Raw genomic sequence first — 13,725 nt, 5'->3', positions numbered from 1 at the left:
TCAACATTTTTGAGTAATTCAATAATGTCAGCTGAAAGTTTTGGGGGCGCTTCGACTTTTAAACTCATCAATCTAGGCATAGGTTCTTCAACTATTTCATCACGACCAATAGGGCTACGCGAGAGAGCATCAATTACATTTTGAGTCCCAGGACAATGAACAATATTTAAATCGTACTCTTGCAATAATAAAGTCCAACGCGTTAACCGAGCGTTTCGCAAACGACATTTAAATAGAAACACAAGAGCCTGATGATCTGTAATTACATTCACACGATGTCCCAATAAAAATACATGAAATTTTGTACACGCAAACACAATAGACAACAGTTCCATTTCAGTGATAGAGTAATTCTTTTCCGCAGCATTAAGTACACGGCTCGCAAATGCAATTGTGTTACGTTGACTGTTATTGTCCAATTGAAATAGTTCAACGCCAAGCCCAAGCTTAGACGCGTCAGTCTGAATATAGAAATCAGAATTAAAATCTGGATGCACAAGGATGACATCCGAAAACGAATTTTTTACACGCTCGAACTGATCACGATGTTCATCAGTAAATTTGAAAACAGGTAAAGACAATATTTCAATCAAAGGACTCATGAGTNGTAGAGACAATAATTCAATCAAAGGACTCATCAGCGACGCATGATGGTCTAAAAACTTGCGATAAAAATTACAAAAACCAATAAAAGATTGTAATTCTTTCTTGTTACGTGGTGGTGGGTATTTTTGTACAGCTTCCAATTTACTGTTATCCATAACAAGATCACGCGGGGTAACTATATGTCCAAGGAATTTAATTTCACTTTTGAAAAAATTACNTCCAAGGAACTTAATTTCACTTTTAAAAAAATTACACTTAGAAAATTTTAGTGTCATGCCCGACTTAAGAATATTTTGGAACAGATCAGACAGACATTTAAGGTGGTCATCAAAAGACACTGTAGACACAAGAACGTCGTCTACATAAGCTTGAACATCACTATCATGTCCAGCGTAAGAATCGAAAGTATAACATGCAAGTGACGCTTCCAAAGCTTTACCAAATGCAGTGTTAGAAATATTAAGACCAAAAGGAACACGACAAAAAGAATAAGTACGTCCATTGTATACAAAAGATACATATTTCTGGACGGACGGGTGTAATCCAACCTGCCAATAACCGGACGAAAAATCAATGGATGAAAAATACTGTTTACCAAAAAACCGAGCCAAAATCTCATCCAAAGGTGGAGACGAATCACGCATAGGAACTATGATAGAATTAATCCGACGAGCGTCAAGACATAAACGAACCGATCTATCTGGTTTTTTAACACAGATGATCGAACTAGCATAAGGTGACGAACTACGTTCAATCGCCCCCCACTCTAACATGCGCTTCAACTCTTTTTCAACAGCAGATCGCTGTGAAAAAGGAATGGGATAAGGCTTGATCTTAAAAGGTTCATCTTTGACAACTTCAAATTTACATGTGTATAAATTATTTAGACCAGGTCGGTCACTAAACACAGAACAGTAACTAATTAAAACATCAAACAATTGTGACTTCTGACTAGAATCAAGACTAGAAATTTCATCAACCTTCTCACGAATAACGCTCTCACTAAGAGTAGACTGAGTAGATAAATGATTAAGGCTAAATGAAGCTCTTTCAGATGAAATAACCGCCGACAAACTGCTAACAGCAGACTCACACTGGTCAAATTCGGACTCAGATACAACAATAGGTNCACTGGTCAAATTCGGACTCAGGTACAACAATAGGAGCAGCTGACAATTTAATTGAAGATAATTTAACTTCACTATTCATATCACTGGTAGACAAAAACGGCACTTCAAGGCCACACAAAAAAAATTTAATTAAATTAGAAGAATAATCTAAAATTACACAATACTTGTGAAGAAAATCTTCACCCAAAATAAAAGGAACCGACAATTGCGATACAATCAAAAAAATACACTCAAAAACACAATCACAAATAGAAAAACTCAAAAGCACCTGACTATGAATCTTTTTGCTACGACCTCCTACAGCGGTAGAAATCGTAATACCAGTCACTGGTAGCTGGAGCAACAACTTAACATCAGAAACCTTAGAACTAAGAATTTTAAATGTGTCTTCAGAGACAGCAGAGCAAGTCGCACCTGAGTCTAAGAGAGCACGATAGGGAAGACTGAACAAGACTAAATTTAATTCTGGTGATGAAAAAGAAGAACAGACACTATTTTTTAAAAGATTCACAGCAGGGTCAGAAGAGGGCTCAACTGGAGGTAGTGACGAACGTGATGGGGCCGAGTCCCTCGAGCGTTCGTCTCTCCGTTTTCCTGAACAGACATATTTGGATGCTATTGATCCGGCTGGTCCCTCTGACCATTACCGCGACCACGGAAATTATTATTATTATAATTACCACGACGATAATTATTATAATTATTGTACTGCCGACGTTCATTTTGAGTGGTGGGCCGTGTTTCCACTGTATATCCCACATTATCAGAAGAATTATGACTATAAGTAGAAGAATGAAAAGATTGTGAGTTCTCTAACTCAGACAAGACTGACAAAAAAAGACGTTTGACCCGGCGGTCCGTTGGCGACCAAACGGCTAGCCTTTAAAGTAGGGGTCAAAAAAAAACTAAATACCCAATGCCGGAAATTATTAAGAACAATTTAAATCATATGTCGACAATGTATGNGTGCCGGAAATTATTAAAAACAATTTAAATCATATGGCGACAATGTATGCGGTGAGCAGTGCAAATGACGTTCAAGATGGGAAAGGAGCGGGGTGAATGTACACACAAATGCCGTCCATGAACCGGTCTGAAGTAGTACACAGCTGACTATCTCGCACGCGCATAAACAAATCACAACACCTTATCATGATAATTTTACCGACAAACGCCGTCGCAGTCCGCATTCGGCTCAACACAAATATATAGATACAAATAGACAAAAAAATAAATAGATACTTTTGTCGCGTTACAACGTTCCTTTTATAGAGATATTATAAATGACCCAACTGGTAAGTACCTGTAATAATACACCGAGGCAACGAAGAGGCGATGGCCATCTCACAAATATCATGTAATGTGATTATGTATAAGGTACGAACTAGTTAGTAATAAATAATTGAAGTTTAAAGATAATATAAGTATTGACTCTTATTAATTTGAAGTCTTGCATGATGATTTTTCTTTGTTCTTATAATAAAATTTAATTGTATCAAGTAATAACAAAATAATACGAACTCAAATATTTAGTTCATAAATTAACACGTAAGAATTTCGACAATGATGATTACGAACTTTACGTATCGATGTCGAGAGCGCGATTATAACAGTTCTTTGAATATCTGGAGACAGACTTCCCCAAGTCTTCAGCACTGACTGAGAAGGATTACTCTGCCTTTTATAGTATTTTGTATCCCCGAATAATCATCATTGTGTCATTCTTGTAATGTTATCGTTTATTATTAAGTAAGCATAAAATATGAAATATATAAATTAATACACATGGATAATATACAAATCATTTTTATACAACGTTAATATAGTTTGTTTTTACATTCTAGACTTGGGTTAACACAATGTGTTTATTTATTAAGATAAGAGTAAAAAGAGCTGACAAATATAGTTTATGAATTTTCTTAAAGAAAAATACATATAAAATTATATTTTATAGATAAATTATATTCATATTATTCTAAGCTTATGAATATAATTTATAAATAAAAGTGTTAATAGTCTTAAATGAAAAACTATTATTTTGGACACAAACAGAATAGCTCACTGTTATTTTATATTGTGATAGTGACGAGTGTATTACGACATTTTTGTCTACATTTTTTTTTTAGTTGATTACGTAGTTGTCTTTTAATACTACCTTTTAACACCTTAGGTAAANTATGTCTACATTTTTTTTTTTAGTTGAATACGTAGTTGTCTTTTAATACTACCTTTTAACACCTTAGGTAAAGAAACAAAATAATATGTAGTATAAAATAACATAACGAAAACTAATTTTCTCGATTTTTATAATTTTTAGTTAAATTATTAAATTTGGGACTCTTGGCAAAAATGTTTGAAAATTAAAATAACTTGTAAATTATGTATTGTAAACCAAAAAAAGTAAAAGGGAAAGGGGTATCAAATATAAAGAACTATCCTTTTTCTCGGACTATGTTGTTCGAGGATCTATATTTGATTACATTAATTTGCAAGCTGAGTTTGAATATTCTTACCTGAGTTTTTAGCTATCCTTCAGACGTGCAGAGTAATGATAAAAAAAAATGCAATGCCAGACAGTTGTTGATGAAAAAAATAATATAATTAATGTAACTTCACATATATTTATGCAAAACAATTGTAATGATTGGAAGGTGATTACGTCACGTGAAGTTTACGGAGAGATATTATTCTTAATTAATAAGCACAACCTTAAATATTGATAAATATATTTATAATTATTCTGTGGTGTTAAATTAATGTAGCTTGCAAAAACCAGACGATGAAAGTAACGTGTTCGTATGAGAGTTCAATCGAAAACAGGTCGAGTGCGTCCATCCCTGCGTATCTCCTGGTGTCCTCCTGGTAACCCTTTCTAGAGACGAACATATTCATCGTCCGGTTTTCATTTGCTTCGCATTTTTTAGGAATTTCATGATTTTGTATATACATTGAAAAAGGGTTCTTTGACTGAAAATAATAATTGGAAACATTTGAGTTTTGAAGGGAGCATGTGCGGTGAAAAAGAAGAACAGCTGACTATGGCGTGATTGTGTCAACTATGTGTTTAAATATGATTAAGAATAGAAAATATTGATTGTGTATAGTATTTGTTGTGAGAAGTATTGTGTAATTGGACAGAATCTTTGTTTGTGTTGAGAAATGAAAGAGAAGAGAAAAAATAGTGTTTTTATGTATAGGGCCTATTACAACAATGATAAACGAATCATAAAGAATACATTGGACTTGAAATTTGCGTTAATATATATTTCTAAATACAATATCAATATTATTATTTTCCCTAACAATACCTTTACTATGCTTTGTTATAATTGTAATTTGTAATTAGAAAATTAATTATATAATTATACATGACTAAATTGCATTTTAATATTATTTAATAATGTTAAATATAAGTATGAAATTGTATTTGTATTAATTATTCGCCTATTTTAATAATCACGAACGTGTTTATGTCAATACCATTGTGGCAAATGTTTTTTTCACGTGTATAAATAGATTGACTAAAAATAATAATTATTTTATAAGTTATAATTTACTTAAAATGTTTTTTTTTAATTTAAAATATAAAAATAGAAATAAATTATGTAGGTAGTTTATTATATATACACTAGTATGACCAAAACATTGTTACTAGTTATTCAGAATTGAACACTTAGATTAAAAATGAAGGCAAGTATACACAATATCAGTAGTGTTTTATTTATATCTAAAATATTTTTTTATTTTATTATAGAATTGGCAATTAACATCTCTTTTGTTGATAATACCTTGTTTGATATTTAACGAAGGTATTAGATTATTTATGATTATTAATTTTATTAACTATCTATATTAGTAAATGCATTTTTTTATGAATCGATGCAAATAGGTATTATTTAATATTATCTTTGAAGCTATTGAAAATGTTTGATTTCCATATAAGAAAAAATAGTTTGATTCAAAAAACTTTAAAATAACATATTATTAAATATTTTTTTTATCTCTTCAGGATTAAAAAACTTACTGTTCACATGGATGATACTATAAAAATATGAATAAATTTTTTTTTTTTACATATCTTGTTTAAAAAATTATTGCTTATATCATTCGATGTTATTGCTTTTGTACATGCATGATATTTTATACCTACACTACAGATAAGATGAAGAAAGTATTATTTTATCTACGCCTACACTTTAAATAGATCCAGAGGAAAATTTTATTGTTATTGCTTTTATACAACAGTATATAAGATATTACTTATAACAATCCAAATCCAAGAATGGCTGGCCATAGTAGCGCGAGTGACAAATCTTGTGACAGAACTTTATGCTAAATATAAATGAGGAAACCAATATTTTATTTACTTTGCTGATATCCATTCAAAAACATATATAGAGTGAAACAGATCTAACTGACAACTCTAATAACTTATGATCTACATAAAATTTAATAATTTTTTTTAGCTTCGATGAGAAGCTGAGAAGGTATTAATTTTATTATTATGTGTTTTTTTTTATTGTTTTGTGTCTATGAACGCTCAATCTTAGCTCTCACTGGACCGATTTTGATGAACAATACGTCAAAAGATCACAAATCGAATCTAGTCGAAGAAATTACCCTCAAAAATTTAAAATATTTTATTCCCCGTAAATGGGATAAATCTCTAAAAAAAATTACAAATATATAAATCGCTAATTTTTGACATTTTTTCAAATTTTTTTTACTTAAAACTGCCATAACTATTTTAAAAATGACCGAATCAATATAATTTTGTTTCTTATGGCTACCTTAGGTATTTACCTATCATTTTCTATATTTTTGTGAACATTTGACCCTTTACCAACCCACAGAAATGGTTTCAAAATAGCAACTTTTTCAAAAAATTAACTTTTTCAACTTAACTTTTGAAAATGTTTCGGAAAAACTGACACTTAAAAAAGTTAAAAAAAAACGTACGATATTCACGAAAAAAATTTCGATTTTATATTTTATATTTTTAAATTTATATTGCTCTAACTTCATAAAAAATGTATGGATCAATATTATAATTTTTTTTATAGATAATTTTTATATACTCCTTTCATCTGACACACTTGTTTTTTAGATCGGATTATATTCCTTTATAAAAGGGGGGTCAAAACTTTGAACATGCGTATTGAAACTAGGATATTTCAATTTAATTTTTGAAAGTGTTCTGGAAATACTGAAACTTTTATATATATCTTAAATGAAAACTTATGTAATATACTTTAGTATGGGAAAAAAAAATTGACCTCTGGATTTGTCTTCATGGTGAAAATGACCGTATTTAAAAATATGCTATTTTTGTGTATAAAATTCTGGGTTTTGTATTTTATTTTATTTTAAAATACTTGGCAAGGAGAGTATACTGATTGTTATAAATATTATACAAATAAAATTGATATAGCATAGAAAGTTAAACTTATTTAAATTTTTAGGTAGAGAAAAATAACTTTAAAATTTGAACTAGCATAAATTGCCATTGTTTTCAGGCAATGTATGCCACGAACAGTTGTCGAGTCTTGTGCCCTTGGAGTGCAAGGTTCCAACCCGTATATGGCAAGGAATTTTTTTCTTAATTTTTTTAAGTTAGAATAATTTTTCAATTCATTTATTTTTATCTTATTTAGATTCAATAATAATATTATTAATATTAAAACTTAGAAGTGATAGAAAAAGTCTAATTGCACATTTGAAAACATCGCGAAAAATTGATTTAGAAAAGTATTTTTTTTTCTGATGGAAATTCATTGTAATCCAGTGTATAAAATTTATAACTTTAGAAAACAAACATTTTTTATTAAAAAGTATTGCATCAAGCCCTTTAAATTTTTATATGCGTTAAAAGTAAAGATATATACAACTACTTAATTATTTGTATAGTATCTCCGTAATAATGACAATATTAAATTATTGAATATCAATTTCATACGTTGAATACAAGAGTATTCGTCTATTAATAAACATGAATTATTTAAGATAAGTTTTCTGTTTTATAGATAATATCGAATTGTAATAGTGAAAATTTATGACTACTATATGCTACATATAAAATTATGAATAGAAAATTCTTCAAAAATCGCTATATAGAAACAAAAAATATAGAATAATGGTTGATTTGATTAAAAATAATTCTAAACAAAATTATTTGAAAATATTTTTTTATCATATCAAGCTAAAAATAGGAGCTCTCATTAAAGAAAATTAAAATGTAGGTTTTTTCCCCGAAGGAATTGACACGGGTTATTGTTATCACTGATAATACAAAAACTATGTTAATAATGAGATAGTAATTTAAACCTTTTAACAAGTTTAAAACGCAAATGGTTGATCGAATAAAAAAGTTACAAAAACAATATTGATTAAATTTTTCTTTACTATATCAATAATCTAAAAAAAACCCAGTACAGGGGGGTCGCGGGACAGTGGTGCCGTGGTATAGTTGGATCAAGTATAATGATATCTGACAGTGATTAAAATCACTATCAAAAATAAACGCTTCGATGCAAATCTTTAGATTGTGTTTAATTTTAAAAAAATTGGTGTATTATTCCAAAAGCTACATGATCTGCTAGTTCCTTATTAATATCTTGATTAAGATAAAGTATGTTGAATGAAAAAGGGATTATTAAAAAATATTATTTCTCATAAAAATATTGTGTTGATCCATACACTTTTCAATAAATTATAGCATTATAAAGTAAAAAATGTAAATTATAAAATCGAAAATTTTCACACAAAAATAGCATTCAGTAGCCATTTTCACCATGAAGACAAGTCCAGAGGTCAAATTTTTTTTTTTCAAATTAAAGTACATTACATTAGCTTTAATTTAAGATATATATAAAAGTGTCAGACCTTCCGGAACATTTTCAAAAGTTAAGTTGAAAAAGTTAATTTTTTGTGAAAAAGTTGTCATTTTAAATCCCCCCCTGTGGGCAGGTTAAGTGTCAGATTTACAAAAAAAATATACCAAATGATAGGTAAAGACATCAAGCATCTATATAAAAAAAAATTATATTGATATGTTCATTTTTGAAAAAGTTACGGCAGTTTTTAGTAAAAAAAATTGAAAAAATTTCGAAAATTAGCGATTTTTAAATTTGTAATTTTTTTGGAGGTTTCCCCCATTTACGGGGAACGAGGGAAATTTTTTCAATTTTGAAGGGTAATGTCTTCGACTAGATACGATTTGTGATCTTTTGACGTATTGTTGAAAGAAATCCGTTCGGTGAGAGCTGAGAAAAAGTGGTAACAGACACAAAAAAAATAAACACATCATAGTAAAACCAATACCTTCTCAGTTTCGCATCGAAGCTAAAAGGGGTTTCCATTAAAGAAAATTAAATAAAAATTTTTTTGTTCTTTAGGGATAAAACAAAATTACTTACTATATATTACTATAGAGTTTTTGGCTCAAACAATACTTTTTTTACAAACATTAAAATTTTTAAATAGCTTCCAAGAAAATGAATGTCTTATCTTTAATGAATTACTCTAAATAATATATATATAGTATATAATACCATTTGATTTACAATTTACATTAATGTAATAGTGGATATGTATGATGGCATTTGTACCAAGTAAAAAGTGTAGGAGAAGTAATAGAATGTTTTAATGTAAGAATAGGAGTGTACCAAGGTACTGCTTTAAGTACTTACTAATTATCTATAGTGATGGATGAAATTACTAGAGAAATACAAGGAGAGTTGCCGTGGTGCATGTTGTTTGCTGACAATATAGTGTTAATAAGAGCAAATAGTGAGGGAATTAATCATAGGCTAGAAGTGTAGAGATCAGTTGTTGAAGGAAAAAATTTAAGATTAAGTAGGAGTAAGACAGTTATATAGAGTAGGAGTTTGACAGAGGAGATCACGAGGTAGGTAAAATGAGGAGATCAGTAACAATACGCGAGGACTTAAGAGAGGTGGAAAGTTATATGTATTTAGGGTCAGTTGTACAAAAGAGCGGTAGTATTGACGAAGATGTAAGACACAGGTTTAAGTGCGGGTAGTTGAAATGGANGTAGGTAAAATGAGGAGATCAGTAACAATACGCGAGGATTTAAGAGAGGTGGAAAGTTATATGTATTTAGGGTCAGTTGTACAAAAGAGCGGTAGTATTGACGAAAATGTAAGACACAGGTTTAAGTGCGGGTAGTTGAAATGGAGAGAAGCGTCTGGTGTGTTATGCGATAAAAGAATTTAAATGAGACAGATAGACAAGTTCAATAAGACTGCAGTGAGACCCGCTATCATGTATGGTTCACAGTGTTGGGCAGTTAACAAGAGAAAAGAACCGTTGGGATTAAGGCGAGTATAAGAAGAAGTCTGTATATAATATAATTTAATTTTTATTATAAATACCTAACAATTATAATTTCTATTTTTTAGCTTTGATGCAAAGCTGAGAAGGTATTAATTTTACAATGATGTGTTTTTTTTTTTTGGTGTCTGTTACCATTTTTTCTCAGCTCTCATAGGACAGATTTCTTTCAACAATACGTAAAAAGATCACAAATTGTATCTAGTTGAAGATATTTTTCCTTTAAAATTGAAAATACTTCCCTCATTCCCTCATTCCCTGTAAATAGAGAAAACCCCCCAAAAAATCTCACTTATATATATATATGTATATGTATATTTAATAGTCTAGATTACTAAAAATTTTATTAATAATAATATTAAAATTTTAATTAATCAAAAATTAATTAGAAATTATCCTCATATAGCGATTCAATATTCAAATGACAATTTAATATGCAAATTTGAAAAAGGTATGACGAGCAAAGCAGCTGCAAATGGAGACTTGGATTTTTTAATATATGCTTATGAAAATGGATGTATATGGGATGAAAATACGACTATTGAAGCTGCTAAAAATGGTAAATTAGAATGTTTAAAGTATGCTCATGAAAATAAATGTCCGTGGAATGAAAGCACAACAGAAGCAGCTGCTTCTAATGGACATTTAGAATGCTTAACGTATGCCCATGAAAATAAATGTCCGTGGAATGAAAGCACGACAAATGCAGCTGCAAAATATGGTCATTTAGAATGCTTAAAATATGCTTATGAAAAAGGCTGTCAATGGAATCAAGCCAATATTATGTTAAATGCTATTAAAAAAGATAATCTAGAAATGTTAAAATATGCTCATGAAAATATATGTGAACTCATTGACTACACAACAACTATGGCTGCCTTAAAAGGTAATTTAGAAATTTTAAAATATGCCCATGAAAATGGATGTCCGTGGAATGAAAGCACAACATATGCAGCTGCTTTTAATGGTAAATTAGAATGTTTAAAATATGCTCATAGAAATGGATGTCCGTGGGATGAAAGCACAACATATGCAGCTGCAGCAAGTGGTAGTTTCGAATGTTTAAAGTACGCCTATGAACATGGATGTCCATGGAATGAAAGCACAACACAAGCAGCTGCTTCTCATGGTAAATTAGAATGTTTAAAATATGCCCATGAAAATGAATGTCCATGGGATGAAATCACGATAGAAATAGCTGCAATGTATGGACATTTAGAATGTTTAAAGTACGCCTATGAACATGGATGTCCGTGGAATGAAAGCACAACATATGCAGCTGCTTTTAATGGTAAATTAGAATGTTTAAAATATGCTCATAGAAATGGATGTCCGTGGGATGAAAGCACAACATATGCAGCTGCAGCAAGTGGTAGTTTCGAATGTTTAAAGTACGCCTATGAACATGGATGTCCGTGGAATGAAAACACAACACAAGCAGCTGCTTGTAATGGTAAATTAGAATGTTTAAAATATGCTCATAGAAATGGATGTCCGTGGGATGAAAGCACAACATATGCAGCTGCAGCAAGTGGTAGTTTCGAATGTTTAAAGTACGCCTATGAACATGGATGTCCGTGGAATGAAAACACAACACAAGCAGCTGCTTTTAATGGTAAATTAGAATGTTTAAAATATGCTCATAGAAATGGATGTCCGTGGGATGAAAGCACAACATATGCAGCTGCAGCAAGTGGTAGTTTCGAATGTTTAAAGTACGCCTATGAACATGGATGTCCGTGGTATGAAAAGACAACATTAGTAGCTGCTTTTAATGGTAAATTAGAATGTTTAAAATATGCTCATAGAAATGGATGTCCGTGGGATGAAAGCACAACATATGCAGCTGCAGCAAGTGGTAGTTTCGAATGTTTAAAGTACGCCTATGAACATGGATGTCCGTGGAATGAAAGCACAACTAGAGCTGCTGCAGCAAGTGGCTGTATAGACTGTTTGGTTTATGCTCATGNAACACAACACAAGCAGCTGCTTTTAATGGTAAATTAGAATGTTTAAAATATGCTCATAGAAATGGATGTCCGTGGGATGAAAGAACAACATATGCAGCTGCAGCAAGTGGTAGTTTCGAATGTTTAAAGTACGCCTATGAACATGGATGTGTTTGGGATAAAAGTACAACTAGAGCTGCTGCAGCAAGTGGCTGTATAGACTGTTTGGTTTATGCTCATGAAAAGAGATGTCATTGGGATGAATATACAATAGTTACAGCAGCTGGACATGGTAAGTTAGATTGTCTTCAATATGCCCATAAATATGGAAGCGATTGGATTGAAGGTACCACGAGAGCAGCTGCATCAAATGGACATTTAGATTGCCTAATGTATGCCCATGAAAATGAGTGTAAGTGGGATGAAGGCACAACAAGGGAAGCTGCTGCTAATGGTTATTTTGACTGTTTGGTATACGCGCATAAAAATGGATGTAAATGGGATGAAGGAACAAAAAGTGGAGCTGCTGCAAATGGTCATTTAGACTGCCTTGAATATAGTCATTTAAATAGATGTGTGTGGGATGAAAGTACAACAAGACTTGCTGCTGCAAGAGGTCGATATCAGTGCATAAAATATGCCTATGAAAATAATTGTCCTTGGAGTAGAGGAACCATTTATGAAGCTACTCGACATAATTATACTTTTATAATCAACTATGCTACCAAAAATCGCTGCCCTAGTTAATTTTCTGTTAAAATAACGTTAATTGTATTATATTCATCTATTTTGACTATTATTACATTATTTTTAAAATAAATTAACTAGCGCTTTAAGGCATATCTGAGATGGTATTGATTTTATTAACATCATTTTGGACATATTACGATCTTAAGAAATACTATTTTCTAAAGTATATCCAAAATCCAGTGGATTAATTAGACACTGTTTTAGTACTAATTTTCAGCTGCATTGTTTACTGTTAGTTTCCGGATGGGTGATCATACGGGAACTTTAACATTGAGACAAATCTTGTACCTTACTGGCTCCTTCGGGCATAATGAGGCTGTGTCAAGTCGACAGTCTGTGTATAAATCTTGGGAAATCATAAGATAGAACCCTAATAGTTGGGATAAAAGCTAAAATATGATGATGANAGTCGGGATAAAAGCTAAAAATATGATGATGATTTTAATTACACGTGTTTATGAAAAACATAAAGATTAATTATAAACAAAATAAAATTATCAATTTTTTTGTTAATTTTATAAATTTAAGTTTGATTTGACAAACATACACAATTATAATCTTATTTGGGTCATATAGCTATAATTAAAAAGGTGTTTTGGTTTTATATTTAAATTTAAATTTAATCTATATTCAAGTACAATACTATTAAAATATTTTTTTATAGCAATTTTTGAGGCTTTAATACGTTTAAGACGTTATTCGTGAATCATTTTAGTATCTTTGTTAAATGCTTTATTATTGTGAATATAATATTGCATATAACTAACGTTAATTAATATTGAATAATTANAAATGCTTTATTATTGTGAATATAATATTGCATATAACTAACGTTAATTAATATTGAAGGGTTTTTTTTTTAAATATTTATGTTTGATATAGTAATCTTAGCTTCTATACACTCAAACTCAAAAATTAAATGTGGGAATAAGTCATCA

The 13,725-nt window shown here is 30.5% G+C and overlaps 1 pseudogene; it reads left to right on the top strand.

Annotated features, from left to right (window-relative positions):
- Positions 1-5,389: 5,389 nt before the first annotated feature.
- On the top strand, positions 5,390-12,877 carry LOC126894574 (uncharacterized; annotated as a pseudogene).
- Positions 12,878-13,725: the final 848 nt, after the last annotated feature.

Source organism: Daktulosphaira vitifoliae, unplaced genomic scaffold, assembly GCF_025091365.1.
Source record: "Daktulosphaira vitifoliae isolate Bord-2020 unplaced genomic scaffold, ASM2509136v1 Scaffold_1, whole genome shotgun sequence".
Lineage (NCBI taxonomy): Eukaryota > Metazoa > Arthropoda > Insecta > Hemiptera > Phylloxeridae > Daktulosphaira > Daktulosphaira vitifoliae.
The sequence above is the reverse complement of the archived record's forward strand: the minus strand, read 5'-3'. Positions and strand labels throughout refer to the sequence as shown.